This window comes from Callospermophilus lateralis, chromosome 9, assembly GCF_048772815.1.
Source record: "Callospermophilus lateralis isolate mCalLat2 chromosome 9, mCalLat2.hap1, whole genome shotgun sequence".
NCBI classification, from domain to species: Eukaryota; Metazoa; Chordata; class Mammalia; order Rodentia; family Sciuridae; genus Callospermophilus; species Callospermophilus lateralis.
Genome location: NC_135313.1, coordinates 95,030,536 through 95,044,125, shown reverse-complemented (window position 1 = coordinate 95,044,125; position 13,590 = coordinate 95,030,536).

Genomic DNA, 13,590 nt, shown 5'->3' with positions numbered 1-13,590 from the left:
TTGGAGACATGTGCCAGATTCACAGCAGTCCATCTGTGGAACCAGCCTAGGGGTCCATCAATGGATGAATGGATAAAGAAAATGTGGTGTATATACACAATGGGGTTTTATTCAGCCGTAAAGAAAAATGAAATTGTGTCATTTGGAGGAAAATGGATGGAGCTTTGAGACCATTATGTTGACAAACAGAGAAGGTCAAGGGTTGCATGTTCTCCCTCATATGTGGAAGCTAGAAGGGAAAAAGGGAAAGAAAGTTGGTGGGGTGGGTCAAAGGGAGATCAGTAAAATAGAGGAAATGGATGGGTGGTGGGAGGAGGGGAGGGAAAGGGGAAACACTGGAGTATGATATAGTCAAGTTATATTATTGAAAATATAAATATTAATGCATTGTGTGTATGTACAGATATGTAACAACAAATCCCACATTGTGCACAAATATAATGCACCAATAAAAAATATAGGAAACAAAAAGAGATGTGAGCTGAAGTATTAAGGGCGGAGGCAACATGATTCTGCAAAACTGATCTTTAATGGTTCACACACTCATGGACCCCCATGCCTGTTCGCACCGGCACATAGCTGTGAAAAAGGCTAAGCAGATGCGGCTAAGTGTTGACAAGCAGTGGCTCTAGGTGAGGGTAGAGACAGGTGTTCCTTGGGCTATTCTTTCAACGTTTCCTTGGTTTGATATTTTTTCAAAATTCAATTTACAGGAAAAGGAAAAACATGAATCCCATGGGTCCAGAATTATCTCCATCAGTGGAAGCAGGGCTGAGGGTCCATCTTCTGGGTGTCTTTCTGGGCCATCTACCTTCCAGATCCTTTCAGGGAAGCCACTTCTGAGCAATCAGCATGCAGTTCTTGGGACAGGGTTGCTCCACTGTCGCCTCGGCTCTGTCCTCTCCCAGCACCTTACACTCTTCCCTTGGCTGGAGCCCTCCCACTCACCGGAACACCCAGAGTCCTGGCGTGGAATGACAGGACCAGCAGCCCCATCTAGTGGTGGGACAGGAACAGCCCGCGCTACCCACTCCTGGGGCCTGGCACCACCCCTTCTCCCAGCCCCGCCTCTCGCCCTGACCTATCCTGATCCTCCCCGCATCCTGAGAGGCAGCAGGTGACATAGAAGGAACACAGGCTTTGGAGGCAGACAGCACACAGCAAGTGCTCCATAAATACCTGTAGAGTGCATGCAGTCTGGATTCAAACTGAGACCAGCAACGTTCCATCACTCTGGTTTTGAGCAAGCTATTTACTATCCCTGAGCTTCTGTTCCCTTATCTGGAAATTGGGGCCAATAACAGCATCTCAGGGGCTGTCGAGGAGATTAAGACAGACTTACTGTGTGCAAGTTCCCAGAATACAGTAAGGGCACAGCTGAAGGCAGGCATTTCTCAGCCATAGTTGCCCTACACTGAATAATGAGCAGTCAGAGAAGCCCCCAAGTGTTGGGATTTAAGGGGGGATCTTTGTGTGGGGTTCCTGGGAGCAGGCAGGAGAGAAGGTTGGAAAGCAAGCCTGTGGCCGAATTTCAAAGACTCAGCATAATGGAACAAGATGGGCTGAGAGTGTCCCCGTTTCTGCAATAAATGCATCAGCATTCCACAGAGGCAGAGATGAATCTAATTGTGTGGGGCAATAATTTAGCCTGGGCTGTGGTGAGCCATGAACCTAAGCAAAGTTTCCAGGGAGCAATAAACCAGAGGACTGTCTACAAGCAACTGTGAGGCCTGGAGACCCAGCAGGGAGGGGAAATGCCTGCAGTTAGAGGGACTTAAAGTGTGGGGATAGAAGTTGCAGGACTAAACTCCCTCCCAGAGGTCAGGGAGGCCCGAAGCAATGAATTTAGGAGGATTCTGTCAACAACTTGCACAAACATAGCACCATAGCTGCCAAAATCATGAGCAACAAGATGCTGGCAAGGTCCTTCTACATTCGAGTTAACAAAGCCAAGGTACAAAAATGATCCAATGGGGGAACAACAGGCTCAAATCAGCAAAGACAAAATATGCCAGAAACTCATAGAAAGGTCCAAGATTCAGATTGTCAAATGCAGGGGAGGTGAGCTCTGGGGGAAGGACAGCTCCTAGGAGAGGAAATAGAGGGGTTGAATTTTCCTCAAGCTCTGGGTCTTTCTGCTCAACTATCCCACTCTAAAACCTGGATGCTTGATCTCCTTTATCTTGAAAGCTCTGGGGTACGAGGCACCCAGAAAGACATTGGTACATGTACAACATGGTGACTAGAGTTAAAAACACTGCACTGTATACTTAAAATTTGTCAAGAGAGTAGATCTTAAACATCGTCACCACAAAAAGAAAAAAAAATTGCAAGGTGGGGCTGGGATTGTGGCTCAGCAGTAGAGCACTCGTCTAGCATGGGCAGGACCCAAGTTCAATCCTCAGCCCCACATAAAAATAAAGGCACTGTATTGTGTCCTTCTACACCTAAAAGATAAATATTTAAAAAAATACAAGGTAAAATTATGTGAGGTAATGGATGTATTAACTTGATGGCAGTAATCATAATACCATATAGATACACATCAAGTCATTACCCTATACACCGTGAACATGTGCAATTTTGCAAATCCTACTTCAATAAAACTGGGGGAGGAATGTCCACAGTCTTGGGTGATCTTTCCATTCTAGCATAAATTATTCTTAATAATGGTTAAAGCATTATCAAAGCAATATAATCAAAGGAACATAATCAGTCAACTGAAGAAGTTGGGTTGAGGCATGTTACATGGGATTCTTGAAGAATTAATATAAATAGTAGGGAGCCTACGAAGAGGTTTCCCACTTCTTCTTTAGTCATTCTGTAGAAAAGATCACATGACCAAATCCATTTTGATTACTCTGGCCACATCCCACTCTTAGAGATATTATCACATTAAGGGCTCTGAAAAGTCATGCAGGCATGCATTTGACCATGGATAACTTTGATACAGGAATAAGACTGTACTTATAACCTGCGGAACTAGTGTGCCATCTACTAACCTTGGAAAACCCAGGCCCACACAACAAAAACTGGCTTTTGCTCCCTGGCTGTGTATAACTTGTGACTTTTTTCCCCTAGAATTCTCACCAAGATGGGTTAGAAGACTATTTAATATCTGTGTTGTTTCTTGAAGTTCTTAAGAATAGAGAATAAAGAAACTATTTTTTAATCATCTGTACAACATCCCATTTAACCCAGCAATTCCCGTGTGGGTATCACTATTTCTGTTCTGCAGATAAGGAAGAAGTGGTTCTTAAAGGCTGGCAATTGGCCCTCTAGTAAAGTCAGGATACACACAGGAGCCTCCTGAGGATGTTTCTCTGCAATGCCTTTCCTCCAGAGGAGGCTAAATCCCACAACTGAGCCACCCAGGTCCGAGCGCTAGCCACGGAAAGCCATGGAGCTCTTGAATTAAGACTGGTCCAAATTGAAATATGTTGGAAACCATAAAATACACACCAGATTTTGAAGACTTTCAGGAAAGAATGTAAAATATTTCATTAATAATTTCTTGTATCAATTCATGTTGAAATGATAACATTTGGATATTTTGGATTACATAAAGCATATTATTCAAATTAACTTTGACAGTTTCTCGGTACTTTCTTAATGTGGCTGCTAAAGCTTAAAATGGCATATGTGGTTCACATATTTCTATTTCACATATTTCTATTGGATGGCACTATCCCTTCTCTCCTGATCTTGCATCTAGTAGAGCTTTATAATATGGTTATTTTTGAGACAAATATAGATTGATGCTTGATTTCTGAAAATACACTCAATCATCTAAGTTTTTGCATAATAAATTGCAAATGGAAAGGGAAAAAAAATCCCACATACCAAGCTGTGTGCAATTGTAGCTTGATCCTGAGAACACTGGTACAGAAACGTTTAAAGAAAGAAAAAAGAGATTAGCCTTTCCTGGGAGAAGTGTGTGGTGTCAAGGACTAAAGGAGCCCAAATTCAATTTCCCCCACATGACCCCTTGTTATGGTTTGGATATGAGGTGTTTCCCAAAAAGCTCATGCGTTAGACAATGCAGGAATGTTCCGAGGCAAGATTAGATTGTGAGAGCTCTACTTCATCAGTGGCTTAATTCATTTGGTGGATTAATAATTTGAATGGACTACTGGGTGGTAACTGGAGACAGGCAGAGTGGCTGCAGGAGGTGGGTCACTGGGAGTTTGCCCTTGGGTGTTATATTTTGTCCCTGGCTTTCCTCCCCACATCCCCCCACCTTCTCCCCCCTTCCCAGCTGCCATGAGCTGAGCAGCTTTCCTCCACCATGCCCTTTGGCCATGATGTTCTGCCTCACTTCAGGCCACAGCAGTGGAGTCAGCCAACCGTGAACTGAGACCTTTGAAACCAGGAGCCCAAAGTAAACTTTTCCTCCTCTTCTCTAAGTTATTCTTGTCAGGTATTTTGATCCCATTGACAATAAAGCCGAGTAACACACTCCTCATAGACATTCCTTCCCTCCTGCAGCATATATACCAAATGGGCACTGTATCAGTCAGCTTTCTGTCACTAGGACAGAATATCCTAAGATAACCAGCTTATAAAGAGGAAAAGGCTGATTTTTGCCTCATGATTTCAGAGGTTCCAATCCATAATCACTTGGCCCCTTGGTTTGGGCCTGTGGCTACATCACGGTGAGAGCATGTGGCAAAAGAGGTCTGCTCACTTCATGCGGGTGATCAAGCCCTTAACACAGGCTTTGGGACACATTTATCTAAACCATGGCAGGCACCCACTTTCCTGGAGGCCCATGAAGGGAAACTGCCCAGCTCTGGATGGAGATGAAGATGAAGTAGTCACAGTGTTTGTCCTGGGGCCCATTCCTATCCTTCTACCCATTCACCCCCCAGTAGTTGGACTAGGTGGCACATGACCAGAAGCTGGCTACCAATCTGTGACATTGTCTTCTAGGAAAAGATATAAAAGATAATAATGCCTACTCTTGGGAACAGGAACAGGGAAACATAGAAAGGGCGCAGCTGGGGGAAGAAGGGGAGTGGGCACTGATGGTGTAGTAATCTGGCTTTCTTTTGACCTATTCCTGAGGAGGTAGCCTCTACACCCTTGGAATCTCCTTGGACCCCAGTTGATGGTTTATCCCTCAAGGTGAGGGCTGGTCACATCAGAAAGACCAACCCTGTGATCAGAAGGTTGGGACTTGGAGACATCAACCTGACCTCAGGGTAATGGAGAGGGGCTCTTGGAGACAGGTTGAGACACATGGGCAATGGTTCCATTGCCCTTGCTGCAAGTTGAGACCCCGATAAAACTGGACACCAAAGCTCAGTCAGATGAGCTTCCCTGGTTAATGATACTCTGCAGATTATCACATATTGACATTCTGGGAAGATGTGTGACTAGAGTGACAGAAGTTTCATGTTTGGGACCCTCTCAGACCTCACCCTCGTCTACTCTCCCTTTCGATCTGATTTGTATCCTTGTGTTAAATAAAACTGGAATCCTGAGAATAGTGCTTCCCTGGGTCCTGTGTGTCATTCTAGTAAATGATCAAACCTGAGAGGGTAGAGGGGATCCCTGAATTTGTAGCCAGCTGATCAGAAATGAAGGTGGCCTGGAGATCCCCAAACTTGGACAAAGGTCCAGAGCAAGAGACAGTCTACAGATGACTGCTCCCTTAAACTGTGAAGTTTGGCTTAACTCTGGATCAGTGGTATCAGAAGTCGCCACAATAGAGTTTGCCCATTCCCTCTGTTATGGTTTGTATATAAGGTGTCCCCATAAAGCTCTTGTGTTAATGCAGAATTTTCAGAGGTGAAATGATGGGATTGGATTGGATGGGATGGGATGGGATGGGATGGGATGGGATTGGATTGGTGAGAGCTGTAACCTAATCAACCCACCCTAGTTGAATGAACTTGTGCTAACTGTAGGTAGGTGGGGTGGCTAAAGGGTGCGGGTCCCTGGGGGCATGCCCTAGAAGGTTTTATCTTTCCTGAACCCCTTCCCCTTCCTCTCTCTGCTTCCTAACTGACATGTCTTGAGCAGCTTCTCTCTTTCACAATCTTCCACCATAATGTCCTGCCTCACCTGGAGTCAGAGCAACAGAGTCAGCTGAGGAGGACCCAATCTCCCCTAAGTTGTTCTTGACAAGTATTTTGGTCACAGAGATGCGACTCCGACTAACACACCCTCTACCTGGACACTCCTGCCACACTGTTGTCAACAATACCTTAGAACACAAGGAACAGCCAAAGCCTTGATTCAAATCCATGTAGCCACGAGCCTCATGCTGTGTGTCTCCAATAAGACCTGGGCTTCATTCCAGTTTTTCTTTTTTGCATTCTCCCCCGACTTGGGCCATGATTCTGTCATGATGCAGCCTTAATAAAATACACGACTCCAGTCTTCATCTCCCTTCCACACTAAACCAGGACTCAGACCTCAGACATGTCCCCATCTTCATATTTAATCTGCTGCTAATTTAATCTGACAGTTATCTTGTAAAACCTGCTTTATTCAACAGGGTGAGGCCAACACACACACACACACACACACACACACACACACACACACACACACAGGTACCCTTTACTAAGCCCCAGTCATGTGCCAGACACTTTTGTGTCTATAAACTTACTTTATTCTAACCAAACAAAATAGCTACTAGAATCTGTGGTTATGTAAAGATCTCAAGGTCCTTAGGTGCCTGCCAAGGTCAAGCACTGGGCAATATTTAGGCCTCGGTGGACCCAAACCCCCTCTGTCTGCACCCAAGGGTCAGAAGTGTCCCCTGAATCTCGTTACTTATCTCTGAAGCTTCTGAACAGGACAACAGTGAAGAATGCCACTCAGCAGTGATGTTCAGGAGAGCAATGGGAGGGGAGATGAGGAACTCGGGCCAGGGAGAAGCCCTCCTGATCCTACAATTCATGCTAATGCTTGAATTGTGGTCATGGCTGTCTCTGTACCAACCTTCCTGAGGCAGAATTACGTGGGTGTTATTTGCTCAGGGAACCCCGTGCTCCTCTGGAATTGTCTATTTATGGAAACTTCTTCCACACCCTGGACAAGGGTGTTATTCATCTCTCCAATCTTCACCAAAAGCCACAACATTTTTTAACATTGTTTTCCTCTTAAAAACTTCATTTTACACCAAATCTGTTCTGGCCATATTTTCTCATGCACAGAACGCAACTTCAAGCATCCCTGGGAGTCTCTTGAGTGGGGGTTGTCTTAATGTCACGTGCCAATAGCAGCTCCCTTGCCATTGCCCCCCTAATCTCACTTACAATATTGGTGACTCAGGCACAGGGGGACCCAGGACGGGCTGTGGAAGCGATGTGGTAATCTTAGGTTTTCACTAACGGGTGTAATTTTAAAATCCATGTGTGGTGATATTAACACAACCGCCTACCACATATCTGACATTTTAAAATCCCACGCTGGGTCCCTAGGGAGCACTCACTATAAGTCACCACATGGCTCTGACAGCCAACACTTTCTCTTGCGACTGTGGGAGCTCTCTCCATGGAGATCTCTGCTGCTGATGTCCACCTCCATGCGATGGCCAAAGTTAATCTGACTCCTCATCACAGAGTCTGAGATAAAACAAGCCATCAGGGTGCTACCGGAAAGTTATTATTACATGAGCTTGATTATCCAATACAGCCTTTATATAAAACAAAGCATTTGGCAGCGACTAAAATATTTCCTCCTCTGCTGTGTTCCATCCCAAGATGCTTTTGGCTAAGTCACTTGTGGTACACCGGCCCTCGGACCCATCGAGGTCATTGCTATTCAAACGTCCCTGCCTCGATCTGTGTTCGCCTCCCAAAAGCGTCCTGTGTAGGAGGTGAGAGCTGTTCTTCTCCTCACACCATACACTGCCCTGACAGGAAAACATTGGTGATTGATTGAGAAGAAGGAACAGGATGGAGGGACCCAAACAAAAAGGGCCTGAAAATGAATGAAATGGTCTTTCTGAAATAAAGGCACAGCTCTGTTGGTACCAGGGTAGTGGACTGGAGCAGGAAACCCCTTCCATTAAAAAAAACATGTAGAAATGCTAAATAAAAATAGGTAGGGGTGTGTGTGTGTGTGTGTGTGTGTGTGTGTGTCCCCTTCAAAATGTGTAAGATGAGTTCACAGGAAAATAAGAAAATAGAAGGCCAGAAGTTTGAAGAGTATGTTAGTTTTCTATCACTCCCCTAACAAACTATCCCAAACTTGGCGGTTTAAGCAACACGAATTTATCTTCTTATAGTTCTGGAGGACAGAAGTACAATGCTGGTCTGACTGGACGGCATTCTCTGAGGGACAATCGATTTCCTAGTCTTCTGTCTTCCCCAGGCCACCCACACTCCTGACCTCAGGGCCTCTTCCTCCAACTTCAAAGCCAGCAATGTTGCATCTCTGACCACCCTTCAGTAGGTACACCTCCCTCGGATTCTCTTCTGCCCCCTCTCTTCCATTTGTGTAGACCTTTATGATGGCCTGGGGCAGGTCCAGAAAACCCAGGGTAATCATTTAATATTTTTTTAAAATTATTCAGTCTTAAAATCCACTGATTCACAATCCTAATTTCATCTGCTATCTGAATGCCCTTTTTGTTATAGAATCGAATGTATTCACCAGAGACTGGGATGTGCACATTGTGGGTGAGGAGCCTGACTCCACCCACCACAGAGAAGAAACTAAAGACCAAGATTGGAAGTGGGGCTAACACATTGACCACCTTGGGTGGGAAGTCAGCAGTTTCCAAACAGCTTGCATTCCACCAACCATGAAGCCAGACAGACAGCCTCGGCTCAGAAGAGGGGAGTTGAACCGAGATCCCCACGAAGCCAGGACCAACAAGCTCTCTGCTCTCAGAGAATGAATAAAAGTTTCTCTACTGGCAGAAAGAGATGACAAAGGCATGTGTCTCATGGTCTCACAATGTTCCCATGAGAATACACAACCACAGGCTTGTCCAGGACTCCCACTGCTGAGAAATAAGAAATTTGCAGTTCCAAACTGTCAACACCCTTGAAGCAGCTGGAAAATCAAACTCAAAACCCCTTTGGAGGAACACACCCTCAGTCTGGGTCGCACACATTCTACCAAGGAAGCCCCACCAACAGGATTGCATAACCCAAACCTCAAGGAAAGCCTCCATTGTGAGCGACCGTACAAAAAGGTAGCAAGCCAAGGAATTAGTTCCTCAGAACTCCAAATAATAGAACAAGCAGGTTATAAAACAATTATTTTCATATGGTGAAGGAGGAAGCATGATCTCTGTAGCCTTGGTCTGTGGTTTACAAAGCAGGGTGCCCAAAAGAGTGACCAGACACTGTCCATAGATAGGGGTGTGCTCGGGAGGAGAGGGCAAGTTCTACCTAAGAAGAGAGCTGGAAGCCCCCCCCCCCATCCTGGATGCCCTGGGGCAGTGGGGACAATCCTAAGGAGCAACCTGGAGGAGGTGCACAGCCTGTTTTCTAGGAAGTATGATTGGAGTTTCTGTTTAGGGAAACCACAAAAGAGAACTCCAAGCAGGAAGCATTAGCTCTGCATCCATGCCCACCCCAGCCAAAGGGGCTCAAGCCAGATATCCATCGGAGAGGTCTTCCTCACATCCACGGCCCTTCTTCCCCCCAGCTCCAAACTAGAGGATCTAGACATCAGACCAGGAAGGGGAGAGGGAAAGACTAGAAATAGAGAAGATGCCACCTACGTCCCCAGCCCTCTACAGGCGTCCAGCCTCGAGCCACACTGGGCAGAGGAAGAAGAGATGCTCTGTTTTGAGTGAAGTCCTGGGACCTTTATTTAAACAGACAGGATGTTTTCCTCATTAAATGAGAGTGGGATGGTCGTTGAAAGTCACTAGAGAACGTTTTCTTTTCTACAAGTGACATCAGATGTTTTGGAAACGGCCCAAACCTTCATCCAAGGCTGAGGAAAGTCGGCATAGGCTAGAAATGACAGGTTTGTATCATGCTCACTCTGCTCAGAGACTGGTGATGCTGACCCAGTAGACGTCTGTGGTTGGCCAACTCAGAGGCCCTCGCCCTACTTTTGGTCAGAGTGCCTGTCAATCACTGGCACAGCTGATAGAATGCCCAGTGGAAATGGGAATGGGAGCCTGGTAAGGTGGTTGCCCCAAAATCCTGCAGTAAGGTCCAGGGACCACCTTTCTGGATGATGGGCTGCTTGGTTCTTCCTTCAGTTTGATCTATGAGCCAGTATCCTTCTGGTAAGTTCCTCTCTGCTTAACATTTGTGTAAGTCAGCTTTTCATTCCTGTGACCAAACTACCTGACAAGAACAACTTAGAGAAGGAGAAGTTCATTTTAGGCTCAGGATTTCAGAGGTCTCTGTCCCTGGACAGCCAAGTCCATTGCTCTGGGCCTAAAGTGAGGCAGAGAGTATATTGGAGGAAAGCTTCTCCGTTTATGGTAGCCAGGAGGCAGAGAGAGCAGACCCAAGGGCACACCCCCAGGGATCTACTTCCTCCAGCCATGACCTACCCAAACAGTGACTACCCAGTTAGTTCATTCAAATAATTAATCCACTGATGAGGTCATAACTCTCACAATCTAATCATTTTTTACTTCTGAACATTCCTGCCTTGTCCAACACATGAGCTTTTGGGGAAACACCTTATATTCAAACCATGACACCATTAAGTCTCAAGTTTTTGATTCTGTGACTGTTTCAATGAAATTGACACAGGTACCGGTGGTGCACACCTGTAATACCAACAGCTCAGGAGGCTGAGGCTGGAGGATCGTAGGTTCAAAGCCAGCCTCAGCAATTGAGCAAGTCTGTAAGCAATCTAGTAAGACAGTGTCTCAAAAACACAAATATATCTTTATATATATGGGGCTGGGGGTGTGGGCTCAGTGGTTAAGTACACTTGTGTTCAATCCCTGATACAAAAAAAAAATAGTTTGGAAATCATAATCTTGATTTTATATATCCTTTATATATTTCTTCACATTCAAATACATATTATAGATTTTATATATTTTTTTCAAAAGCTTTGATTATTCATCTATTACTTTTCTCAAAAGAATCGACCTCTAAGAACATATTATTTCAATGTTACCATAGTAACTTTGTTGACCTATTTAAGTTTTTATAGGTGTTCCACATCTGGGATGATGGGAGAAAATGGTTAAATGGGTTTGTGTGTTGCTTGTCCCCCACAATCCTGATGGGTGTGCCTGCGTTAGCCATGAAACAGACTGTGGCAAGACATCATGGTGAGCGTTTCCATGCTCTGGTCCCAGCCTCCCACCTGTGTCCTGGGCTTCACTGATGACCCATGGCCAGTGACTAAGCCCTTTCTTCAACCAGCACATTTTTAAAAAGGAATTTGAAAACCCCTAGGCAAGCCATGCCTTCGGCAAGCCCCACCACCTGCCCGTCTCACACCTAGTGGTCTGACCCTTAAGTTGCCTGCTTGGATCACAGGTCCTTGTCCTGATCCTCCTTTCCTTCCTCCTCTCTCTGAGTTTGTCCTCTGCTTTGCCTTCTCTGCTGCAGGAGGATAGCTGAGCCCTGGCAGGTCACCCAAATCCTAGCACAGTACTTGTATTTTGGAGCATTAAATCCATCACTCCTAACAACTATTCAAAGGTACCCCGTTCTTCGAACAGTAATGAAAAAAAATTAACAATGAGATTATTGATCAATCAAGGCTTCTGTTTCTGCAGATGATTTTATTACGGAAATGTTCACACATATGTAAAGCAGAGAGAATAATGTCATGAACCCTCGAGTGCCCACCACCAACTCCAACATCTGCCTCATCTGATTCCTCTCTTCCTCCCTGGGCCTCTGACACCTTCCCACACACTCATCAGCCATGCCCACAGCAAGCTAGGTTATTTTTAAGCAAATTCAAGATGCTATAACATTTCATCCATAGACATTTATATCTATAAAGATAGCACCAAGATATAAGATCTCTTTTTTTCAAAACACAACTACCATTATCACAACAAAAATAACAATAATTCCTTAATATCATCACATACAAACAGTATTCAGATTTCCTCAATTCATGCCCCCTTTTTCTCTCTCTCCATGGATTTGTTTGGCTCTTTTCTTGTAATTATCTTTTAAAAATCTCTTTACAAGTTGTTTACTTGAATCTGATTCAAGTTAACACCAGTATTGCTCTTGGTTGATAAATCTCATAAATTTCTCTTTTTCTATAACAATTCCCCCTTTCCTTTTTTTTTTTTTAACACTTATTTGTTGAAAAACTTGGGTGTGTTTCGGTTGACAGAGCTGTGGCTGTTGTTGCTGCCCAGCACCAAAAAAAAAAAAAAAAGGATCTCACCACTTACCACTAGGCCAGAAAAAGATCCAGACTCAAAACCAGAAGTCCAGTTTCTAGTGAAGGCCCATCACTTTCACATCATGGTAAAGTCAAAGAATCGTAGGTCGAACCTCCGTAAATCAGAAACTGTAGTCTGGATTTCTTTGATTGCATTCCTTTGGCATGTCCCTCTCCACCCTCTATGCACATAAACTGACAATAGATTTAGAGATATTTCCCATTCAATTCCAATTTCTTCATGAGGCACCCCGACATCAGAGGCTCCTAATATCTGCTGTGTCTCTTTTTGTACTTTGATGTTGGGCGGAGGGTGGGGAGTGAGGTCACCCTCTGTCCTGCACTTCACTATTCACTCTCTTAACTTCAGGCAGGACCACGATTCCCTAGAGGGTTGCACGGTGTGCACAGCCAATAAGAGGTCGCTTAGAAAATTCTCAATATCTTTTAAATTTCAGTCTCAAACAGAATATAATTTCATCTCGTTTTTAAAAGTTTATATATTATGCTGCTACCTCAAAGTAATTCAACACTTGGCTGATTATAGGACACGATTTCATATTTAACTCTACCTATTTTTATAGCATTCATATTTAAGCTAGTCTATCATCACGCAGAGATTTCAACGTTATCATATACTTTATAAAAATAGCATGTGAAAAGGATATTATTTCCATTTTTTGAAGGGTTATTTTGTAGAATAGGGAAAAGATACATGGTATATATTAGGTAAATTTTCTATAAGGATTATGTAAAAAGAAACAACATGGAATTGAGAATAAGATGTTTCAGGCATGACAGCAAGAACAGAACATTATAAAATCATGTGTTTTTTTTTTTCCCATTAGCAACCAGGAAACAGCATAAAAAGCAACAAAACTTAGCACATCGAATATTCCTGAGAGCCAAGGCTTCCCATTGGAGCCTCAAATAAGCACCAACAGCTGGATCTCATTTCCAGTTTGAATATTTAAAATGACACACAAACATAAAAATGCTATTATAGACTTATTTCTCCTTGAAATAAAAATATTCTAATGTTACACTGGTTCCCATGATGACTGACTTATTTCTCTCAACTTAGGTGCTGTAGTGGGGATCTGGCCTGCTGGAATGTCCCCAAAAGGCCATGTGTCAAAGGCTTGGTCCCTAGCTTGGTTCTCTCTGGAGCCGGTGTGATCTTTAAGAGGTAGGGCCTGATGGAAGGTCCTTAGGTCACTGGGAGAATGCCCTCAAAGGGAATTGTGGGATATAAGTCTCTTCATTTTCATGTCCCAGCCATGA